The following is a 21,362-nucleotide window of genomic DNA, read 5'->3' as shown; positions in this document are numbered from 1 at the left end:
CTAGTGTGTCATTCAAAGCCTCTGTTTCCTTGTTTATTTTCTGTTTAGATGATCTATCCATTGATATAAGTGGGGTTTTAAGGTCCCTTACTATTGTATGATTATTGATTAGTTCCTTTGTTTGTTATGAACAGTTTTGTGTATTTGGGTACTGCTATGTGGAGTGCATAAATATTTATAATTATTATATGTTCTTGTTGGATTGTCCTCTTAATTATTTATTATATAGGGTCCTTCTTTGTCTCTTGTTACAGTCTTTGTTTTAGAGGCCCTGCCCTAGGTGTGTGGGGTGGGTGTCTTTATGATAATTACCTGTGACTAACAAAGAATGACCGGCCCCTAAAAAGGAAGTAAGCAATTGAAGGGTTATCAATAGAGATGTTAAAAGGATTTAAGTTCTCTGGTTAGCTTTCTATAAAAGACCAGCACTAAAGACCCTCATTGGCAACCCTGTTGGGACCCCTCTCACTCTTGAGAGTTTTTTCAGTATCTTCACTTAATAAACTTCCATTGCTTTACTCACAAAAAAAAAGAGTCTATTTTGTCTGATACAAGTATTGCTACTCTGACTTTCTTTTGACTTAGATTTGCATGATAGATGTTTCTCCATCTCCTCTCTTTCAATCTGTTGGTGTCTTTAGGTCTCAAATGAGTCTCTTGTAGGCAGCATATAGATGGATCTTTTTTTTTATCCATTCTGTCACCCTTTGTCTTTTGATTGGAGCATTTAGCCATGTACATTCAGAGTTATTGATAGATTTGTATTTCTTGTCATTTTATCATTTGTTTTGTGGTTGTTTCTGAAGACTTTCTCTAATCCTTTCTTGTCTTTCTTTCATGGTTTGCTGATTTTCTTTATGTGTTTGGATATATTTGGATTTCTTTCTCTTTATTCTTTGCATATTTATTAGTGGGTTTTGATGAATGGTTACCATTAGGTTTGTATATAACATCTTCTACATATAGCAGTCTACATTAAGTTGATGGTTGTTTAAGTGTAAACCCGTTCTTTACTCCTCTCCTCCCCATGTTTTTGGTATATGTTTTCACATTTTACATCATTTTATTTTGTGAGTTCCTTGACTGATTTTTTTTTTTTTACAGAAATATTCATTTTTACTGCTTTTGTGTTTCTTACCTTCATACTTATTTTTGGTCTTTACTTTCCACTCAAAGAGTCCCCTTAATATTTCTTGCAGGGCTGGTTTAGTGGTCATGAACTCCTTTAGTTTTTGTTTGTCTTAGAAACTCTTTATCTCCCCTTCTATTCTGAATGATAGCCTTGATAGATAGAGTATTCTTGGTTGCAGATTTTTCACGTTCAGCACTTTGAAGAGAATAATTTTTTAAGTAAACTCTACACCCAACATGAGGCTTGAACTCATGACCCCAAGATCAAGAATCACATGCTCTACAACTGAACTAGCCAATCATTCCCCCACCCCCCATTCAGCACTTTGAGTATATCTTGCCACTCCCTCTGGCTTGGAAAGTTGCTGCTAAAAAGTCACCTGCTAGCTTTATGGGGTTTCCCTTATAAGTTAATGTCTTCTTTTGTCTTGCTGCTTTTAAAATTTTTTCTTTATCACTATATTTTTCCAATTTAATTACAATATGCTTTGGTGTGTATCTGCTTTTGTTGATTTTGTTGGGGGTTTTCCTTGCCTCCTGGATCTAGATATATGTTTCCTTCCCCAGATTAGGGTCATTTTCTGCTATTATTTTCTTCAAATAAATTTTTTGCTCTCTCTTCTCTCTCTTCTTCTGGGACTCCTATAATGTGAAATTACATTCGATAGAGTCACTGAGTTCTCTACGTCTGTTCTCATTTTTGCATAATTCTTTTCTTTCTCTTTTGTTCATCTTGATTACTTTCCATTACTCCATCTTCTATAGAGGTCATTAATTCATTCCTCTGCTTCTTCCAGCCTGCTATTCATTGCATCAAGTGTGTTTCTAATCTCATTTATTGTACTCTTCACCTCTAATTGGTTCTTTTTTTTTTTTAATCTCTGTGTTAAGGGTCTCACTGATGTCTTCCACTCTTAAGTCCAGTGAGTATCCTTATAATCATTGTTTTAAATAGTCCATCAGATTGGGGCGCCTGGGTGGCTTATTCAATTAGGCATCCAACTCTTGATTTTGGCTCAGGTCATGATTTCAGGGACATGAGATCAAGCCCTGCATCAGGCTCCACACTCAGTGGGGGATCTGCTGGAGATTCTCTCCCTCTACCTCTCCCCTCCCCCCACTCATGTGCTCTCTCTCAAATAAATAACTAAATCATTAAAAAATATAAATACTTCATCAGGTATGTTACTTATATCTGTTTACCTTGGTTTTCTGGCCTTGGCCTTGTCCTGTTCGTTCATTTGGGATAAATTTCTCTGTCTTCTTATTTTGTCTGTTTCTCTGTGTTAGAAAAGTCAGCTGTGTCTCCTCTTCTTGAGGATAATGGCTTTATGAAGGAGAGGTCCTGTAGTGCTCTGCAGTAGAGTGTCCCCTGTTACCCAGGGCCTGGTGCTTCCAGGAGTATCTCTAATGTGTGCTGTGTGTGTTCTGCTGTTGTGTCCTGGCTGCTTTATCCTTCAGGCTATTCATCTGCAGAGGTGCTCTTTTCCTTTTGTGAACAGTGTTTGGTCTCTGGCCTGAATGTGGTGTGTTTTAACAGGTGTGCTCTGGTCTGCTTGTGAAATGAGACCTGTCACCACCACCACCAGAACCAAGGCTCCACAAAACTCCCTGGTTGGGAGATGTGGTGTTGAGTGGGGGCTTGGGCCAGTCTTCTGGGGGAGACGGCCCCCACATTGGAACTGAGGCAGACATGACTAGGAGAGGTGGTTCCACCACAGCATGGGAGGGCAGGCTTGGCATAAGCATGTTAGGTAGTGAGTGTTGGCGTTGTGCTGGTTCCCACAGGTGGCTCTGTGATTATGATGAGGGGTGGGGAGGGAAATGGCACCAGCTAGTTCCTTTGTTCCTAGAGGGGTCTCTCTGTGAATACTGTCTCTCTGGGATGCACTCTGAGATGAGCAAATAACCTCCCCATTGTGGTCCCAGATGCTCTTCAGATCACTGTTTCCACACTATATGTCTGTGGATTGTTTCCTTATCTTCTCTCCAAGAGTAGTACAATGCCCCCGGGACTCTACTCAGTCATGCCTGCTGACCTTCAAAACTCCAGGCTTTAAGCCCCCCTGACTACAAGAGCTCACAATGTTCAGGCCCTCTCACTTCCCATGCCAGTTGCTGTGGGGATTCTTTTTCTTCATGTGCTCCACTGTGTGCTAGTCTGTCTCTTGCCCTTCTCTGTGATCATGGCTCCCTCCCCACCATAGCAGCCACAATCCATTTCTCCCAAATCACATCTCAGCACTCCCTACCTTCATTGAGGTGGCCTCTTTTTTACCTTTACTTGTAGAGTTCTACCAGTCTTCAGGTCAATGTCTGGGGTATTTAGGATGATTTGATGGTTATCTAGTTGTATCTGTGGGACAAAGTGAGCCTAGGGTCCTCCTACTCTTCCACCATCTTCCAAGTCCACACCTCCATGAGATATTCTTACAACTAAACTACAACTCTAGCTTTCAGGTTTGCTGACAGAGGAAAATGAGTCTGTCTGCAATTCTAAGAGAACAAAGGAGTAGAGCATATTATCCCTTTGATATGTTGTATAAATTCATGAAAAATGAATAGGGAATGCTGAATAGTGTGTTCAAACTGTTAATGTTTACTTACTGAGCCTGACATTAAAAAAGAAAACAAAAAACAGAATTTGTCTACCTCCTAATATTCCTGAGATCACCTGTCACAGGCAACAGTGTTTGAAATGGTAATGTGTCTTGTAGCTATTTTAAAGAAGGAGGAGCTGCATAATTCTGGGAAGCTGGGATCCAGGGACTTCCTTATAAATTATCCTCACCTTCTCTCAAGCAAATGCTGTACCATACTATGGCCTCCCATGAGGCTCCAGTAGATGAAAGATAGTATTCCATAGAATCATGGCATTTTAGAGCTGAAAGAGTCCCTCTCTGTTTCAATTCCAAATTCTTCTTTTTCTCTCCTGAAACCCAAAATGAAAAACAAATTTAGTCACACAGCTTATTTAGGACTAGACTTAGACAAGAGCGCATGTCTCTGGACTCCCAGGCCAGTGTGGTTTTTGACTGAATCATATTGCACCTAAAAACATTTTCAGACTTCTTTAAATGAAATATGAAATCTTAGTGATTTGGCAGTTGTGAATTTTGGTGACTGTGACAGACTTTTGGAGGAGATAGGATGGCATTGTTACAGCTGATTGGGGAAAACCAGATCAATACTTTTCTACTGAAGAGAATATGGAATTTGAAATGTGTCCCCAAGTGGCTGAAATTAAGACAGTAGGTCCTTATGAGTGGCTAGGAGATGAACCTGAGCTTCTTGCCTAAAGCCATGGGCCAGAAGGGACTGTCCATTCTGTGGAATAGTCCATTCAGTGGCCAGGGAATGGGGCACAGAATTGGGCAGCCCATATAGACATTGGGTGAAAAAAGAGTCATCCTTGAAAAATCAGAGTCCTAAGCTAAGCCACACCTAGAGTTGGGGCCCAAATTTATACTACTTGTAAAGTGCAGAAGCCCAAAGCCAAGAAATCTAATAGGAAAACTGGTCTAAGGACTAGGAAAAAAAAACCTATCCTCACAGCCTCTCAGTTCAGATAACTTCTGAAATCAGGGCTCCAGGAAGAGTCTTAAGAAAAGCAGCTCTCATTGGACATGTGCTCACAGAAGACAACAACAAAACCATTTGCAGATAGAAGAACCAAGATCCTGCTGATAATAGAGCAATCTGAAAGGAATTTTAAAATAAGTCAGCTTTAAATGTTCGAGAGATAAAAGAAGAAAGAAGTCTTATATGAACAGGATATTAGGAAGGATGGTCTTCATTATCCTGTTGATTCTCTGCAGGGGTATTTACCTCAAACATAATGTTTCTGAGACTGATTTTATAGGCAAATCACAGACGAGCCTAGTGAGTGTGGTCCTTGGTATAGTGACTTTCCCCATTTTAAATATGCCTTTTCCTAGCTTTATCAGAAGTGATGAATAAATACAATTCAGCTTCTAAAATCACACCTAATTCCCCTGAGAGTGGATTTCCTGTACAGACTGCCATTGTAATTGCTTGGTTCTTATCGGAATCAGTCCTCCAGTGTCATTTCCTCCATGTCCCTGGTATGTTTCATCTCTGATTTATTCAGACTTTACTAGCTTAGCCATTACTATAGACCTGTACTATGAAGTTATTAAAGTGACAGGCTACTCCTGCCTTTTACATGATTTTTTACACGTAAAAAAATCTTCTACATGATTCAAGTTTTCTGAAAATTCTTTTAAGAGATGAAGACAGTCCGATCTAGGCTATAGACTGGAGACATAAAGAGTTATCCATGAGTACCTTTCATAGTAGCATTCTCTTTTTAAAATAGTCAAAGGCCCTATGAAGAAGATACAGAAAATTCCCATTATTGATCTAAGTTAAGATTTGCCCCGAAGACTAGGACAAAAATGTACAGAAAGCACCTGTTTTGGTTATATTTAGATGCATCCATTCCCAGGGTAATGAGAAGGGAAAGATTATCTTAAAAAAGTGAGAAGATTTGAAAAATAAACTTTAGGAAATTAAGTTTGCAAGTGAATCTTTTTTCTTTTTGAAATTAGTTTTACCTTTCCAAGTAAAGTTTAGCATCAATTAATAAATATTTTAAATATTAAGTCATATGCCCTGATAAATAAACATTACTTTCCATTCTTCAGGAAACATACCAGAAGTCTATTGTAAGATAATAATTTTCTTTTTCTTTCTTTTTCTTTTCTGTTTTCTTTCTTTAAAAAACACCACTTAAGTATAATTCATGAAAAACCAAAGTATCTTTAAGAACTTCTTAGGGGGGGATACTGAAATTCCATTTCTCCTCCAGTGAAGTATAAAAATTGAGTCCTCCAAAAAGAAAGCAAGGATTGCTGGCAGCTTCCCTGTATATAGGACCAGGAGGCTTTCCCCCCAATTCTGTGAATCCTATGCAAACCTCAGTAGTCTTGTCTTAGATAATCCACAGTCTGCATGCTATATTTGGACACCTGCAGTTTTCTGTCATTTTCTAGTCCATGGCTTTGTCTAAGCAGAGACCAATTCAGTCTCAGTTTGGTATTTTTAGCTGGTCCCTTGTTCAAGAGTTACAAAATGGTATCTGTCAGAGACTTTCTTCATAACATTTAGTGAGAACTAGGTTAATATTACCAGGTTTTCCCATAAGTAATGCCTTTCCAGAAATTTTAAGATACCCTCTGGTGCTTCTTTTTCATTTTCTCCACAGAAAAACAGTAATGGATGGAAAAAAAAAAAAAAAAGGTTAAAAGCTGTTGTGTCCTGGCTTCATTCTATATAAAAGCATTTAATTGGGGCGCCTGGGTGTCTCAGTCAGTTAAGCGACTGCCTTCGGCTCAGGTCATGATCCTGGAGTCCCAAGATCGAGTCCCGCATCGGGCTCCCTGCTTGGCAGGGAGTCTGCTTCTCCCTCTGACCCTCCCCCCTGTCATGTGCGCGCTCTCTCTCTCTCTCATTTTCAGTCTCTCAAAATAAATAAATCTTTAAAAAGAAAAGCATTTAATTTTTCTCTAAGTAAAAGCTTTTCTTCACTACTTTAAAATTCTTGAGATCTATGCTTTCTTTAATCAGATCCATTATATGGCATTTTATAAAGTTCTCTGACATCCTTATCAGTTATCTTTTCTACTACTGTAAGATAATTTTCTTTCTTATCTAGAATACAAGATGATTCTAAGACTTCACCCAATCTTACTGTTAATGACATTCATTAAAGCTTGTATAAGCTTTAGTTGGTGATTCTATTTCTGCAAAGAAAGAGAATATGTTTTTCCCCCATCTTCTCTAGAGAAGAATTCTTAGACAAGCACTATCTCAGTAAATGGGACTTATATCTACCCAATGAGCCTCCTGTTCATTACTCTTCATGGTTCTTCCATCACCAAGTCCTATCCATTTTACTTCCTAAACAACTGTCAAATCCATTCACTTCTCATCTATTGCCAGGGCCATTGAAAGAGCCTCAGAACTAGACTCCTTCCCATAATCTTATGCCCTTCTGATCATTCACAGTCTGATCCTGCCATTCCTTTGCTTAAAAACTTTTCAGTGGCTTATTTTGCTCTTAGGATAACATTTTACATCCTTGACATTGTCTCCAGGGCTCTGCACCATCTGACCTCTGTCTCTTCCCTACATTCCACATCTGACCCACTCTGCACTCAACTACCCTGTTCTTCCAGTTCCTTGAATGTGCCTCATTCCTTTCTGATTCAAGGACTTTGCAAATCTGTTTTTTATCTGTCTAGAGGGCTCTTCCGTCCACCCTACCTTCACTTAGGTATCTTTTTTTTTTAATTTGGAATTTTAATTATGTACATAAATAGCAACTTGAGAATGAGGAGTTCTAAGGCTAGACATTATCTCTAGGTGAAAGTATTTCCGATTAGTCCACTTGCAGTATGGCATCACCCAAGATAAAAAAAGAAGCCTAGTATAGTTTGTCCTGAAGAAGAAAGCCAATTTACTATATTCAGTACTGACTTCTCTGCCATTTTTCTGTAGAAACTGGTTCACTGCATGGAGTTTCCAATGTTTACCTATAACTGATTAAAATGGGCAGAGCATGGAGCATTCTATTTATTTCCAGGTGAATTCTTCACATTTCCTGGCTTTTTGAAAGTTCTCCTTCCACAAATCTTCTATGACTATGTATCCTTATAAACCCCAGTCATATAATTTCTCCCCACTGACCTGGACAAATAGGATGGCTTGTTGTGGATAATAAAGAGAGGCAGCAAGTCCCATGAATCCAGGTGGATACACCAGCTTCTTTATTTTTGAACCTCTAGGCAAAAGAAGTCCAACAATGCCAGCAAAACCAATAACACCAAGTCTAGGAAAAAATCCAGGAGGTGCATTTTGGAGATATTCATAGCTGCCTAACCCCCATTGAACCAAGCTTTGCAGAGTTTATGAGTACATTTCCTGACACCAACTTGTAAATGGCTCTCAGTAACGTCAGAGATGTGAAATGCTTTCTTCAAGTGGGGTCCTTGGCTCCTCCACATATTTAGATTGACCCTCAGGGATGGAGTGAAAGCTCATTAACCTTCGTAGAAGTTTTGTGAGGTAAGTCCTTTTTAGGTGATGCATAGACTTTGAAGGTGAGCAGACTCAGGCTAACTGGCCCCACAGACCTCTGAATTACCTTGAACATGCTGCTGGCAGAGGTCCACTTAGGTATCTTCTATACTTCCCGCACATTAGAGCACTTCCTCAGAACCTTTCCCAAAACGCCAAACTAGGTCAGATCTCCCTCATTATTGCTCTCCTATTGTCCCTGCCATTTTCCTTTATAATACTTACATGGTAGATCTGAGGATTGGTAAACTTGTGGATTATTATTGTGAATTCAAAGACAGCAGAGATTATACCACTTTGCTTATTATTCTAATCTGCAGCCACAAGCACAGCACCTGGCAAAGTAGGTGCTCAATAAATGTTTTTGAAGAAATAAATAAATGCCTCATATATAGCATATGATGAATACACGAAAATGAGCACCATCCACAACCCACTGTGTCTGGCCAGGATCAGCTCCAGCCTTAGCTTTACTGAATCTCTCTCCTCCATTAAAATAGCATGTATTTTCAGTCTTCTATGGTGCTTCCAACTGGGAACCAGTCTTAAGCTCAAGAAGACTCTGATTTCTGATGTATAGTTTGGGTGTTTATGTTTTCAGTGATTGCTTTGTTTCATATGTAAGGGTGAAAATTGTCAAGAGACTAGAGTATCAGAGTGGAAAGATGGAGCAGCACAAGCCAGGGAGTATTGAGAGTCAGGACCAAGTTATAATTAAAATCAGAGACAAGAAAGCATTTAAGGGACCAAATAAACTTCAGTGGTGGCCAAAAAAGCATTAGGGGGTGAATAGGGAGATAATAAAGACTTAATGGGGAACCAGAAGAGATAGAGATAATGAGTTATTTTCACTAATGCTAACTCTTCCTAAAGAGGGACACATTTGTTTTTCCAATAGCAGTGATCTAAAGGTTTTCTCTTATACCCAACCAGCATTGTCCATTTTCTGAAGGACTTCTGCAAGAATGGAGGGGAGAATTCTCTATTACAGGAGCTGAGATAGTTGAGATCCCAGTTATACTTAAGCAGAGGCGGGTTTTATTGACGTAGAGAAGCACTTAAGTGTTAAGTGTAGTGAATTAGCTTTGATTTTTTTTTTTGGAAACATACTTCGTAGGGTTTGAATACCTTATTAAAAGCAATATGATACTACATGAAAAGAGTAAACAAGCATCTTGGGAAATCATGCTTATAACCAATTAAATTTATAGACTAGTATTTCAGAGTAGCAATGGGAGGAATTCAAATGGAACATCTGGGATTCTGAGCAGTTCATTGGAGTTGGAATTCAACCATAATCTGACATCTTCTGGTTCCCTTACCCTAAATACTCTTTTCTTTAATTGCATATTGGCCTTGTCCTTCAAGTCCTGATTTTCAAATCATTGCCTAACACCTGTGTTATTGTTGAATAGAGATATTCTGCCTTATCTCACTATTTGACCATCTGGGACATTTTCCAGGCTTACCTGACATTTGTAAAGAACAGTGGGTAAGAGTGAGCAGAGATCAGTCCACAAATTCTTAGTGAAACAGAAAATATACAAAAATATTCAGAGCATCTCCACTAATGCCTCGTGACAATCCATTTGAACTTTCTGTACTGGAGAGAAGGAAATCCCATCCAGTAATTTTGTGTATCACTGCCTGGGTTTTTTCTGGTCATTAATGATGATGTTTGTTTATAGATTCCCCCAATCCCTGCCCCAATCCCTGGAGACTAAACTATTTTGAATCTGGAAGAATGCTGTCTCTTTTAAGCCATGGAAAGCTGAGTTCAAGTCCCATTCCTTTGCCTCAACAATTGACCGAGTGGTCTACTGCTATTGGGAATAAATCCAAATCATTATGGACCAATATCTACCTACAAAAGCCCAGGGCTATAGGAGCTGAATGAACATGCCATGGGAAGCAAATTGAACCCTTTGTATAAGTAGTTTCTATAGTGGCAAATGATACGGTGTATTGCCCTCAAAATCAAAGGTTTATTTATTGGCTATTTAGAGAACAGTTTCCATCTTCCTTTACATACAAAAAAATCCATGTTATTCAATAGAGTGAGAGATAAAGAACTTTTTGTTTTAAAGGTAAAAGTTGACATGTGTTTTATCTAAAAACAAAGAACAGTTTTTAAAAACTCTTTTTATAAAAGACAGATACAAAAAACCATGTAAACCAAATGAATGGCTTAATAAATTATTGTAAGTGAAAACCACAACTATGGACTGAATGTTGTATCTCCCCCAAAATTTGTATGTTGAAGCCTGAATCCCCAGTATGAGGGTATTTGAAGTTGGGGCCTTTGGGAGGTAATTAGGTCATGAGGGTAGAGCCTTCATAAACAGGATTGGTGCCCTTATAAGAAGAGACACAGAGAGATGATATTTCTCTTTTTCTCTGCCATATGAGGCCACAGCAGGAAGACAGCCATCTGTAAGCCAGTAAGAGGGCTCTCACCAGAACCCAACCATCATGGTACCCTGATCTTCAATTTTCCAGCCTCCAGAACTGAGATATAAATCGGTGTTGTTTAGGCCACCCAGTCTATCATAATTTGTTATAGTAGCTGCACTAAAATAATCACCTAGATAATGAAATAGAACTTTGCCACCCAGTTCACAAGCCCCATCTATGTGGCCCAGCTCAGTTGTAGCCCTTTCCTTTCCCTGATAAGTAACTACTACTCTGACTTTTATACAAATCACTTCCTTGCATTTTTCTTTTTGTAATTTTATCAGAAAATGTGCATTCCTAGAAACCATAGTTTAGTTGTTTCCATTTTTCTTAGTGCATTTTAAATCGCTCAATTCTAATTAACTTATGATTCTTCAGGGGAAACCTATTGTATAAAAGAGGACATATCTAAAGTCCACTTCTTTCTCATTGTGGTAAAGGCATTTGTGGACAGGAACATGTTACCCTTACTCTTGAAATTCATGGAGAATAACCTACGTGGTTTGCTTTTCTTATTTGTGTGGACATGTTAAGGGCATCCCCAATATGTATGAGTTACTATCTCTAAAAAGAAAAGAGAGAGAAAGAAAAGGAACAGCACTGAAGACGAAAATCTTAAGGGACAAGAGAATACATCTTCAGCTATACATTAGTAAGTCTGGCAGTGTGAGGATAGAAGGAGAAAAGGGGGAAAGAGAAATAGTGTCACATCCTACAAGCTCTCAACTTGCTTAGATTCTCTGAATTCTAGGAAACATAAATCTTCCAGGAACAGTAAATGGTAGATGAAAGATAGGATTAGGAGTCAGGTCTGGTCATGGCAAACACTCCCTTACCCCATCTCAAAGGGAGATTATCAATATAAATTATCGAGAAAAAATAAAGATCACCAAATGGGTAATTTGAATAGGGCTGATGATATAAAAGATGGTCCCTGAAACTTCAGTTGGGATCATATAAAAGTTTTTAAATGGAATTGGATATAATAATAAATACCATCATTTTCCACAGCCCTTTTGTAAGTACAGGAACTTCCCCAACTTACACATAGGTTTAGAATTTCTACATTGGTTCATAGAAAGCTATAATATATTTATCCAGAGAAATAATATTACAAATTGTGATGAGAGGGGTACCTGGGTGGTACACTTGGTTAAGTGCCCAACTCTTGGTTTTAGCTCAGGTTGTGATCTCAGGGTCATGAGATTGAGCCCTGCATAGAGCTCTGTGCTCAGTGGAGAGTATTCTTAAGACTCTCCCTCTCCCTCTGCCCCTCCCCACCGCATGCTTGCTCTCTAAAATAAATAAATCTTTTAAAATAAATAAATAGCGGTGAGATTTTTAGATTAGCCCACAAAATAGTTAACTCATCGTATAATTGATGAACTGTGCTTTTGTGATGAAAAGAAAATGAGTTACAGTACAGGTTGTAAAAATTAAACTCAGTATGAAATAATTGAGTAGTAATTGAATAATAATACAGTGTCTTAAATTTTGAATGTAAAAAAATAAAATTTTGAATGTAGTGTTTAATGAAAACCACCTTATCAGAGGCTGATATGGAAGTAAATGGAAAGCTTTATAGTGGTGTTGAAGTAGGATTTTGAATATTTTCAGGGGCTTCATACCCAACTCACTAATATTTTGTCTATCCTTGCTTCAAGGCATATTAATTTCACATTCACTGAAACCAGTATATAACTAGATCTGCTCTTATGTACATCAGCTATAATTTGGAACATTTTTATGTTTACAAGTTGACTGAAGAGAGAGGGAGAAAGGAAAAGACAAAAATATTTTGAGATGGAAGAAAATTGTATGAAGATATAGTAAGACAAAAAATATGTGTGGGAATTATGAATTACTTTTATTTTCTTTTATTAATCTTTCAAGAGTAAATGTGATTTACCTTTATAATGAAAAAATTAAAACTTTCTTTTAAAAGAATATGTGGAATGAGGAAAACATTGCCTGTGGTGGTATTAACTAAATTGGAGTTCAGGAGGGAGATGGGTCATCTCTTTTAGGGGGAATTGAAGCTATAGAATTGGATGGGAAATCCCAGAAAGACATCACAGAACAAAGCAACAGATTAGAAGAAAAAAACCCTGGGGAACCCCAACATTTAAGGGATAGAAAAGAGAGTCTGAAATAGACTGGAGAGAATGGTATCTTGGAAGCCACAAGGAAAAATCTTTAAGAAGGAAATTGTTTTCCATGGTGTCAATCCACAGAGATGAGGAGAGGCCAAAGCTGCTCATTGGAGTGGCCAAAATAGACCAATTTAATTTCTTCTATGCTCCCAGGACTCTCCCACTTGATTCCCAGGGAGGGTAAAGGCTCTCCTGCTAACTTGCAAGATTGTGGGCACTGACAAGAATGATAGTGCCTGTTAGGTAAAATCCCTTCCCTCATAAGAGACACCCTTACCATTGCAGGCCCACATCACTGTACACACCAATCAAGAATCAGGTAGCCAATGCCAGGAGGACCATTTTCTCACACAACAGCCAAAGTCATGGTTAGTTTTCTCCTTCCAAAGATGGTTTAGAAAGAATGTGATGAACCAACAATGTATGAATCAGGGGGGTGGCAGCCTAGAGCACATAGAAGAATTGTGTGGGTCCATTTCCAGGCTATTTATTCTTTTTTGCTGACTAGTCTTTTTTTCCTTTTTGTCAATATCACGCTGTCCTAATTACTGTAGCTTTATAATAAATTTGGAAATTAGGTAATATTAGTCCTCCAAATTTGTCCTTCTTTCAAAATTGTTTTGCCTATTCTAGGTCCTTTGTATTGCCACATGAATTTTAGAATTGGTTTGTTAATGTCTTCAAAAAAACTCGTTGAGAATTTGACACTGCACTGAATCTGTAGATCTACTTGTGGAGAATTGATATCTTAACAATATTGCGTCTTGAAACCCATGAACACAATATATTTCCCTCCATTTGTTTAGGTCTTTAATTTATCTCAGCAACATTGTGTGGCTTTCAGTGTTAGAGTTTTTAATATTGCTAATTAGTTGCATGTAAAGTGGTGTCTCGTTGTGGGTTTAATGCAGGTCCCTGATCACCACTGAGATCAAGCTTCTTTTGAGTGTTTATTGGCCCATCAGGTTTCCTCTGCATTGCTTTCATATTGGCCCTGCATTTTATTTACCAAGAATATCTCTGTTCAGATGATTTTATGGTCTCCTGTTTTTCATCTCTTTTTTGTTTTTATTGGTAGTCAAAATTTTTCTTCTTATTTAGCTCTTGAATTTCAAAATAGTAGTTTAGACTTTGGGGCAAATACCTCTTTACATCTTTTTATTCCTTGATAACCTTATCCTCTCCTACTTTGTGCCAATAGGAAGTTCTGCTCTTTCTCATGTCCTCTGGCATGTTGTAGCTTAGGTAACTTTTGAGAACTCTGATCTGAAAGCAAATCATGAGGTCACTTCACTTGTCATTGTCCCTTGGGCAATGCCCAGTTTATCTCTTCGCTCAGCTAATCTGCTCTGATTCCTCACGGTTCACTGCTGTGGACATTCTGCGATTCTGTTCCAACTGAGCACATTAAAAGAGAGGTAATTCCCGCGTCACTGGGCAGAACGTGGGTAGCCTGGGGTTCTCACCTTTGAGGCGGCAGGCACCTTGGCAGATTGCTCAGCAACTCTGGGAGACAGTTGTCAGAAGGCACAAGAGCCTCAGTCATTGTTCTGTGAACTTGCTTTGAGCAGTGAAAGGGATTTCCAAGTAGCAATTTCTCAAGAAACAATTTTTTATTCATTTTGATTTAAGAAGTAGACCTTTGATTTCTGGTGGCTACAAAGTAGGCTGTCTGTGATTTCTAAGTCCGAGACCTACATGGATCTGGTTGTGTCTTATAGAATATTCTTTACTCATGTTAGAATTCATAAATAGTTAAGGTTTCCTTTCAATACTTCAAACATTTGTTGAATACCTACTGCATGCCAATCCATGTCAGGATCCTGAACTGTCAAGATGAAGAAGGCATGGCTCTTGCCCTGAAAAGCTTGCAGATGCCAGAAAGTAGGAAGGAGTTAACTAACTCCCATGCTTTCTTAAAGAGGGAAAGAAAAGGGAAGGTAAAGGTAGGAGCAGGACTACTCTAAGGCACAAAAAGCAAGCAGTGTTTATTTTTATTTTTTATTTTTAAAGATTTATTTATTTGACAGAGAGAGACACAGCGAGAGAGGGAACACAAGCAGGGGGAGTGGGAGAGGGAGAGGGAGAAGCAGGCTTCCCACAGAGCAGGGAGCCCGATGCAGGGCTCGATCCCAGGACCTTGGGATCATGACCCGAGCTGAAGGTAGAAGCTTAACAACTGAGCCACCCAGGTGCCCCTCAAGCAGTGTTTACCTATGGAAACTTGGCCAGGAAGAATAGAGCTAGAAAATTAGATGAATACCTGCAACATGTGATTTCTAGACAACTGGACAAGAGACCAAAAACAGAATGATATTTTTAAAAAGTTGGCAATCAGAGGTTTCTGTGCTCCCGGCCCCTTGCTCATGCTCTTCTCTTCCTAGAATACTTTCCATGACCTTCTCACTTAGCCACTTCCCACTCATACTTAAGGACACATCTTAGATTTTATTTCCTATGGGAAGGCTTTCCTCCTTACCTCCCACTTTGGCTAGGGGACCCTCTTATGTTGTTTTCGTAGCACTGTACCATATACCCTTAGTATTCCACTTACACACTGCATTGAAAATGGCCTCTTTGTCTGTCTCTTCCCAGTAGACTATGTGTGTAATCTTTCTTCCCATTTACGTTGTGTCTAGTACTGTATGAGGCACACTCAATAAATATCTGATGAATAAATGAATAAGCAATGACCTGTCTGGTGAGTAAATGAACAGATGAACAAATATGGGGCAGGGAAGGGGTGTGGTTAGCCCAGAGAAAGAAAAGGCCTAAATGTAAGAATAAGATTGAGGGCTCTGAAGCTGGAGAAATATCTTTAGAGAGAATGTGACAGTAATTAGAGAAGTGCCTTAATTTTGTTGTGTCACTGAGTGTTGTTGGCCTCAGACCCCTCCACAGTTCAGGTTAAAGGCTTAACACAAATTATCAAAACCTGATTATGTGCCAAATGTGCTTTAGGTGTCCTGGGAATTGTGATTTTTGCCCATAGAGCACTACAGATCAGGCCTCTGTTGTTATCTAAATGAAAGGACTACTGGGGAGGAAAAAACCCCAGGGTCAGGACATAGATCTCCCCTCTAGATTGGGCTCATCTATTAAGCAACACCTTTTAGAAATGGTTGTTCAAACGACTGTAAGTTAAATTCCTCCGGGTGATGGCTCCCCATCCTAGTGAAGTGCCTCGTTCAAAGCTGAAATCACCATTGCTATGACCTTTTCCTGGTGGAATAACCTCCAAAAAAGTTAATTTGATATATTTCAACAGAATCCTAACATACTGAACGAGTAAGCAACACCAACAAAAAGAAGAGTAGGAGGTAGGCATAAAAGGCCTCCATTTAGTTTCAGCAGTTAATTGCACAAGTAGCAGATTGGGGCGGTCTGACTCAGTAAAGGAGTGCTTGAAATGGGGTTCTAGGGACTCACAGATTAAGGCCAGCAGTGTAAATTTCTCTAAAACCAAATGCAGGTTTAGGTTGTATTAGGGAAATACAACATTCAGATCAAGATTTAATAGCTTTACTGTATTATGAAGTTATCATGTATTTGGAGTATCACGCTCAGTACCATCTTCTGAGTTAAAAAAACATTCACAAACCAGAGAATAACGGGCGACATTGACCAAGATTTAGAAATAAGCTGCGTGAAGATCCAGTCGTAAGAATTAGATACTCAGGGTGCCTGGGTGGCTCAGTTGGTTAAGCGACTGCCTTCGGCTCAGGTCATGATCCTGGAGTCCTGGGATCGAGTCCCGCATCAGGCTCCCTGCTGAGCAGGGAGTCTGCTTCTCCCCCTGACCCTACCCCCTCTCATGAACTCTCTCTATTTCATTCTCTCTCTCTCTCAAATAAATAAATAAATAAAATATTAAAAAAAAAAGAATTAGATACTCAGCCTGGGGTGGGGAAGACTTGGAAGACACCATAGAGTAAGTATCCAGTGTTTGAAGGGTAGTCATGTGGAAGCCCGGGTAGAAGATATCTCAGTTCCCTCAGAAGCACCACCAGGATCAGTGCATAAAAGTTACAAGAAGACATTTCTTCTTCTTTTTTTAATTTTATTTTATTATGTTAATCACCATATACTACATCATTAGTTTTTGATGTAGTGGTCCATGATTCATTGTTTGCGTGTAACACGCAGTGCTCCATTCAATCTGTGCCCTCTTTAATACCCATCACCAGGCTAACCAATCCCCCCACCCCACTCCCCTCTAGAACCCTCAGTTTGTTTATCAGAGTCCATAGTCTCTCATGGTTCATCTCCCCCTCCAATATCCCCCCCTTCATTTTTCCCTTCCTACTATCTTCTTCTTTTTTTTTTTTAACATATAATGTATTATTTGTTTCAGAGGTACAGGTCTGTGATTCAACAGTCTTACACAATTCACAGCGCTCACCATAGCACATACCCTCCCCAATGTCTATCACCCAGCCACCCCATCCCTCCCACCCCCCACCACTCCAGCAACCTTCAGTTTGTTTCCTGAAATTAAGAATTCTTCATATCAGTGAGATCATATGACACATATCTTTCTCTGATTGACTTATTTTGCTTAGCATAATACCCTCTAGTTCTATCCACATCATTGCAAAGGACAAGATTTGGGGGTTTTTTGATGGCTGCATAATATTCCATTGTATAAATATACCACATCTTCTTTATCCATTCATCTGTTGATGGACATCTTGGCTCTCTCCATAGTTTGGCTATTGTGGACATTGCTGCTATAAACATTGGGGTGCACATACCCCTTTGGATCACTACATTTGTATCTTTGAGGTAAATACCCAGTAGTGCAATTGCTGGGTCGTAGGGTAGCTCTATTTTCAACTTTTTGAGGAACCTCCATACTGTTTTCCAGAGTGGCTGCACCATCTTGCGTTCCCACCAACAGTGTAGGAGGGTTCTCCTTTCTCTGCATCCTCGCCAACATCTGTCACTTACTGACTTGTTAATTTTAGCCATTCTGACTGGTGTGAGGTGGTATCTCATTGAGGTTTTGATTTGGATTTCCCTGATGCTGAGCGATGTTGAGCACTTTTTCATGTGTTTGTTGGCCATTTGGATGTCTTCTTTGGAAAAATAGAAGACATTTCTTCTCATTGTTAAGAAGAACTTGCCACAATCAGAGCTCTTCAGGCATGGAGTGGACTATCTCTATAAGGTGGTGAGCTCTCTGTCACTCACGTGGAGACTGGAAAACCATAACCCTTAGGTCAGGACCGTACAGTTGTATAGACTAGTTAGTTTACCAAGGGCACCTGGCCAAAGGGGAAACTAAGGCTGAAATCCAGCCAGTGCAGTGGTAGCTCCATCATGCATCTGGCATCAGTCACCCAGAGGAAGAGGAACCTTCTTATTGTTCTCCTAAAGGACCCCCAGGTCTATCAGATGCACAAAGATCTCATCAGGTAGGAGATCAGGTCATTAATGCTAACTCCCTGCCAATTCTTATCACCCATTAGTCTGTGGTCGCTGTTACATTTAATCAAAACTCAAGAAAATAAAGTGAAGAAGAAAAATCCAAGCATACAGTTTCCATTTAACCCAAAGGAGCATAATTTAATTACACTTTTAAAAGTATTGATACAGGGGCGCCTGGGTGGCTCAGTCATTAAGTGTCTGCCTTCGGCTCAGGTCGTGATCCCAGGGTCCTGGGATCGAGCCCCGCATCGGGCTCCCTGCTCAATGGGAGGCCTGCTTCTCCCTCTCCCACTCCCCCTGTTTGTGTTCCCTCTCTCGCTGTCTCTCTCTCTGTCGAAATAAATAAATAAAATCTTAAAATCAAAAATAAAAGTATTGATGCCGGTGTAGATGGGGCACCTGGGTGGCTCAGTTGATTAAGCATCCAACTCTTTATTTTGGCTCAGGTCATGATCTGTGTGGAGCCTGCTTAAGATTCTCCCCCCCCCAGCCCCTCCCACCACTCACACTCTCTCTCTAAAAAATAAAAAATAAATAAAGTGTTGGTACAGGTGTAGAGATTACTTAAAAATAAGAAGAATTTTAAAATAAAATAAAACATCGATGCATTTGAAGGCCTTCTTAACTCCATCCCTTGTGACATTCTGTAATGTGTCGCTGCTGGAGGGAATGAGCTAGATGGGGTGGTCTTCCATGCTTGGTAGGCTCTCCTCATAACAAGGGCTGAGCTCTGCTACCTCTGAGGCATATTCAGTGCCTGTCATAACTTTCTTTGGAGATGAAGTACAATTAAATGTTTCTGCTGAAAATCCTTGTGTTTAAATGTGAAACTTTAAAAGCAAGACATGAAATTGTACATATAATTCCATTTCAACTCTACTGCATAGAAATTTTCTTGAACAAAAGACAAAATAGGAACAGATCTGTTCTCTGGGGATTGAGATAATGGGTGATTTTTATGTATTTTATAAACAGAAAATGAATACTGTAATACAATCTGTCCTTCACCTTGAAAAATAAACATGTAAAACATTTCATTTCACCACGTGTGGTGTAGGAAGGAAAATGTGCTTAAATTCGCATGACCTAAGTTGTCTGTAATACTGAGCTAACGGGTTAGGTCAGTACAGGAAGTCATCCCTGGTATGTCTAGGTTGGTTGTCGAAGGTTAGTAGCATCCTACTGACACAAAAGAATGTAAGTGTCTAAAGAGCCTAAATTTCATCCTCCCACCCTGTCAGCAGCTTACTCACCAATGGGATTCACACCTTTTACATTCTCATTTCTTTAATCGCATTACTACAATATGCTTCCAAAGCAAACAGTGCAATTAAAATCTTTTGGGTAAAAAAGACACCTCATTTACTGAAGAAAGGCTCCTGGAAATGAGCTTCAGAAACAGACGGGGTAAAATGCTACATCCAAGGAGAGTGAGTTTCCTTAGATACCATACATGTTGAAGCAGGAGAAGGCGTCAGCTGAAAACAAACATCTGAGGCAGTACTTTTGACTCCTCAGCTGTGTTCTGTCTCCAGCCCAGTGCCGGGAGGGGCAAGTTTCAAAGACAAAGAAGAGATGCATGAAGCTGTTAGCAGGAGTAAATGGGCAGGAGTGCCGGCACCAGATAGGCTGAGCGCATCAGGCCAGCAACGTGGGTCGTCTCTCATGTTTCTGGGCCTAGAGATTTATCTTAAAAGAAATCTCCACCTGGCTCTAGTTTTAATTTTAAAACTGTCTTTATCTAGTTCATCAGTCACATCACAGTATAGTAAGTGCAGAATCCAATTTCCCCTTTTTCTTCTGCCTTTCCCTTTGTGATTTGCATTTTGTCTCGTGCAGTTTGTGCCTCATTCAGGACACTCTTGTGACTGTCTGTGTATGAGGCAGTCTTCTTGGACTTCAGTCCCATGTATCATCCAGGGGCCTAACCAGCTAAAGGGCGCGTTCCCACCGTGAACACACCTCCAGGACAGACATTTTCCACAAGCTTGTACAACTGGAGGAGAACCTTCAGCATGGGGAAGGGACATGTGACTGGCAATAGTTAAAGTCAGTTGTCAGGTTTCATCATGAAAAGCAGGCTGAGGAGGAAGATGCTTTTATCAGGAAACAGAAGAAATAAGATTATATATCTCCCCTGCAAAAAGCACATCTGTAATCATTCTAGTTCTTAACCTCCAGAAAAATCTTAGCACAAAGGGGTACGGTCATTCATCCTTTCTTTCCCAGCAAACTATCCAGTTAACTAGTGTAAGCTTCTTCCTTTCCCCACAGGTTTATCAATGGCATATGTCCTATATGGAAAGTCTCACGGATTTGGTTGGAGGCAACATACAATCCTCTCAGGGCCCAGTCATAGTCATTTATTGGCTAAGACATTTAAAATGAGTCCTTTTTAACAAGACCTTTCTGCGTTTGATCGTATGTGATAATTTTCTGGAATCAAGTAATTGCAATAGTTACATGTAGAAATGCTACCTAGAATTCTAACTACGTGGAGAAATTCCACCCAGGGAGGACTTGTTCATCTGTCTTATTCATCATTTGTAACCTCAGAACCTCATGCAGAGTAGGTTCTTAGCATAGTAAGTGTTGAGTAAATATTTGTTGAATGAATGATTGAACGAATGAATGTGCATGGCTATAAAATTCTGAAAAATTAAAGAATAAAACAACTTAAACCCCTCTTTGGAGTGCCTGTAAACAAACTCTACCCTTCCCTCTAAATCTGTATTAAGGACTCTAGATGTCATTGGTCCTCATTTATCTACAGTCCTGTCTCAGTCTGTGAAGCATAAAGTAGTGTTGCTTTAGGCATAAATTCCAAATAAAAATGGAACTTATAGGATTTGGGAATAAGCATAGATTTTTCAGTGTTTTTTCACTTATTAACCTTAGAATTCTAGATAGACTTTTTCCCTAAGCAATGTAAGAATAAATGATTAGGAAATGATAGTGTCCTTAGCAAAAGAAGTCTTTTTGCGATTTAGGAAAACCTTGCTAAACACAGGACTGTATTTTTCCCTCAGAGTATGGAGAGAAAAACAGTTTCCCTTAGCCAGTAAAATCACCCCGCGTATTCCATACACACTC

The 21,362-nt window shown here is 39.4% G+C and overlaps 1 protein-coding gene and 1 pseudogene across 11 annotated transcripts in view; one reads left to right on the top strand and one right to left on the bottom strand.

The window, feature by feature from the left end:
- The window catches only part of FRMD5 (FERM domain containing 5), a 304,534-nt gene that overhangs the window by 200,155 nt on the left and 83,017 nt on the right, over positions 1-21,362 (top strand). The gene's annotated exons all lie outside the window — the stretch shown is intronic.
- LOC112833401 (MICOS complex subunit MIC26 pseudogene) lies at positions 7,670-8,308 on the bottom strand (annotated as a pseudogene).

This window comes from Callorhinus ursinus, unplaced genomic scaffold (assembly GCF_003265705.2).
Source record: "Callorhinus ursinus isolate GAN/ISIS: 27379988/994484 unplaced genomic scaffold, GSC_fseal_2.0 scaffold25, whole genome shotgun sequence".
NCBI lineage: Eukaryota > Metazoa > Chordata > Mammalia > Carnivora > Otariidae > Callorhinus > Callorhinus ursinus.
Note: the sequence above shows the minus strand (reverse complement) of the source record. Positions and strands in the feature narration are given on the sequence as shown.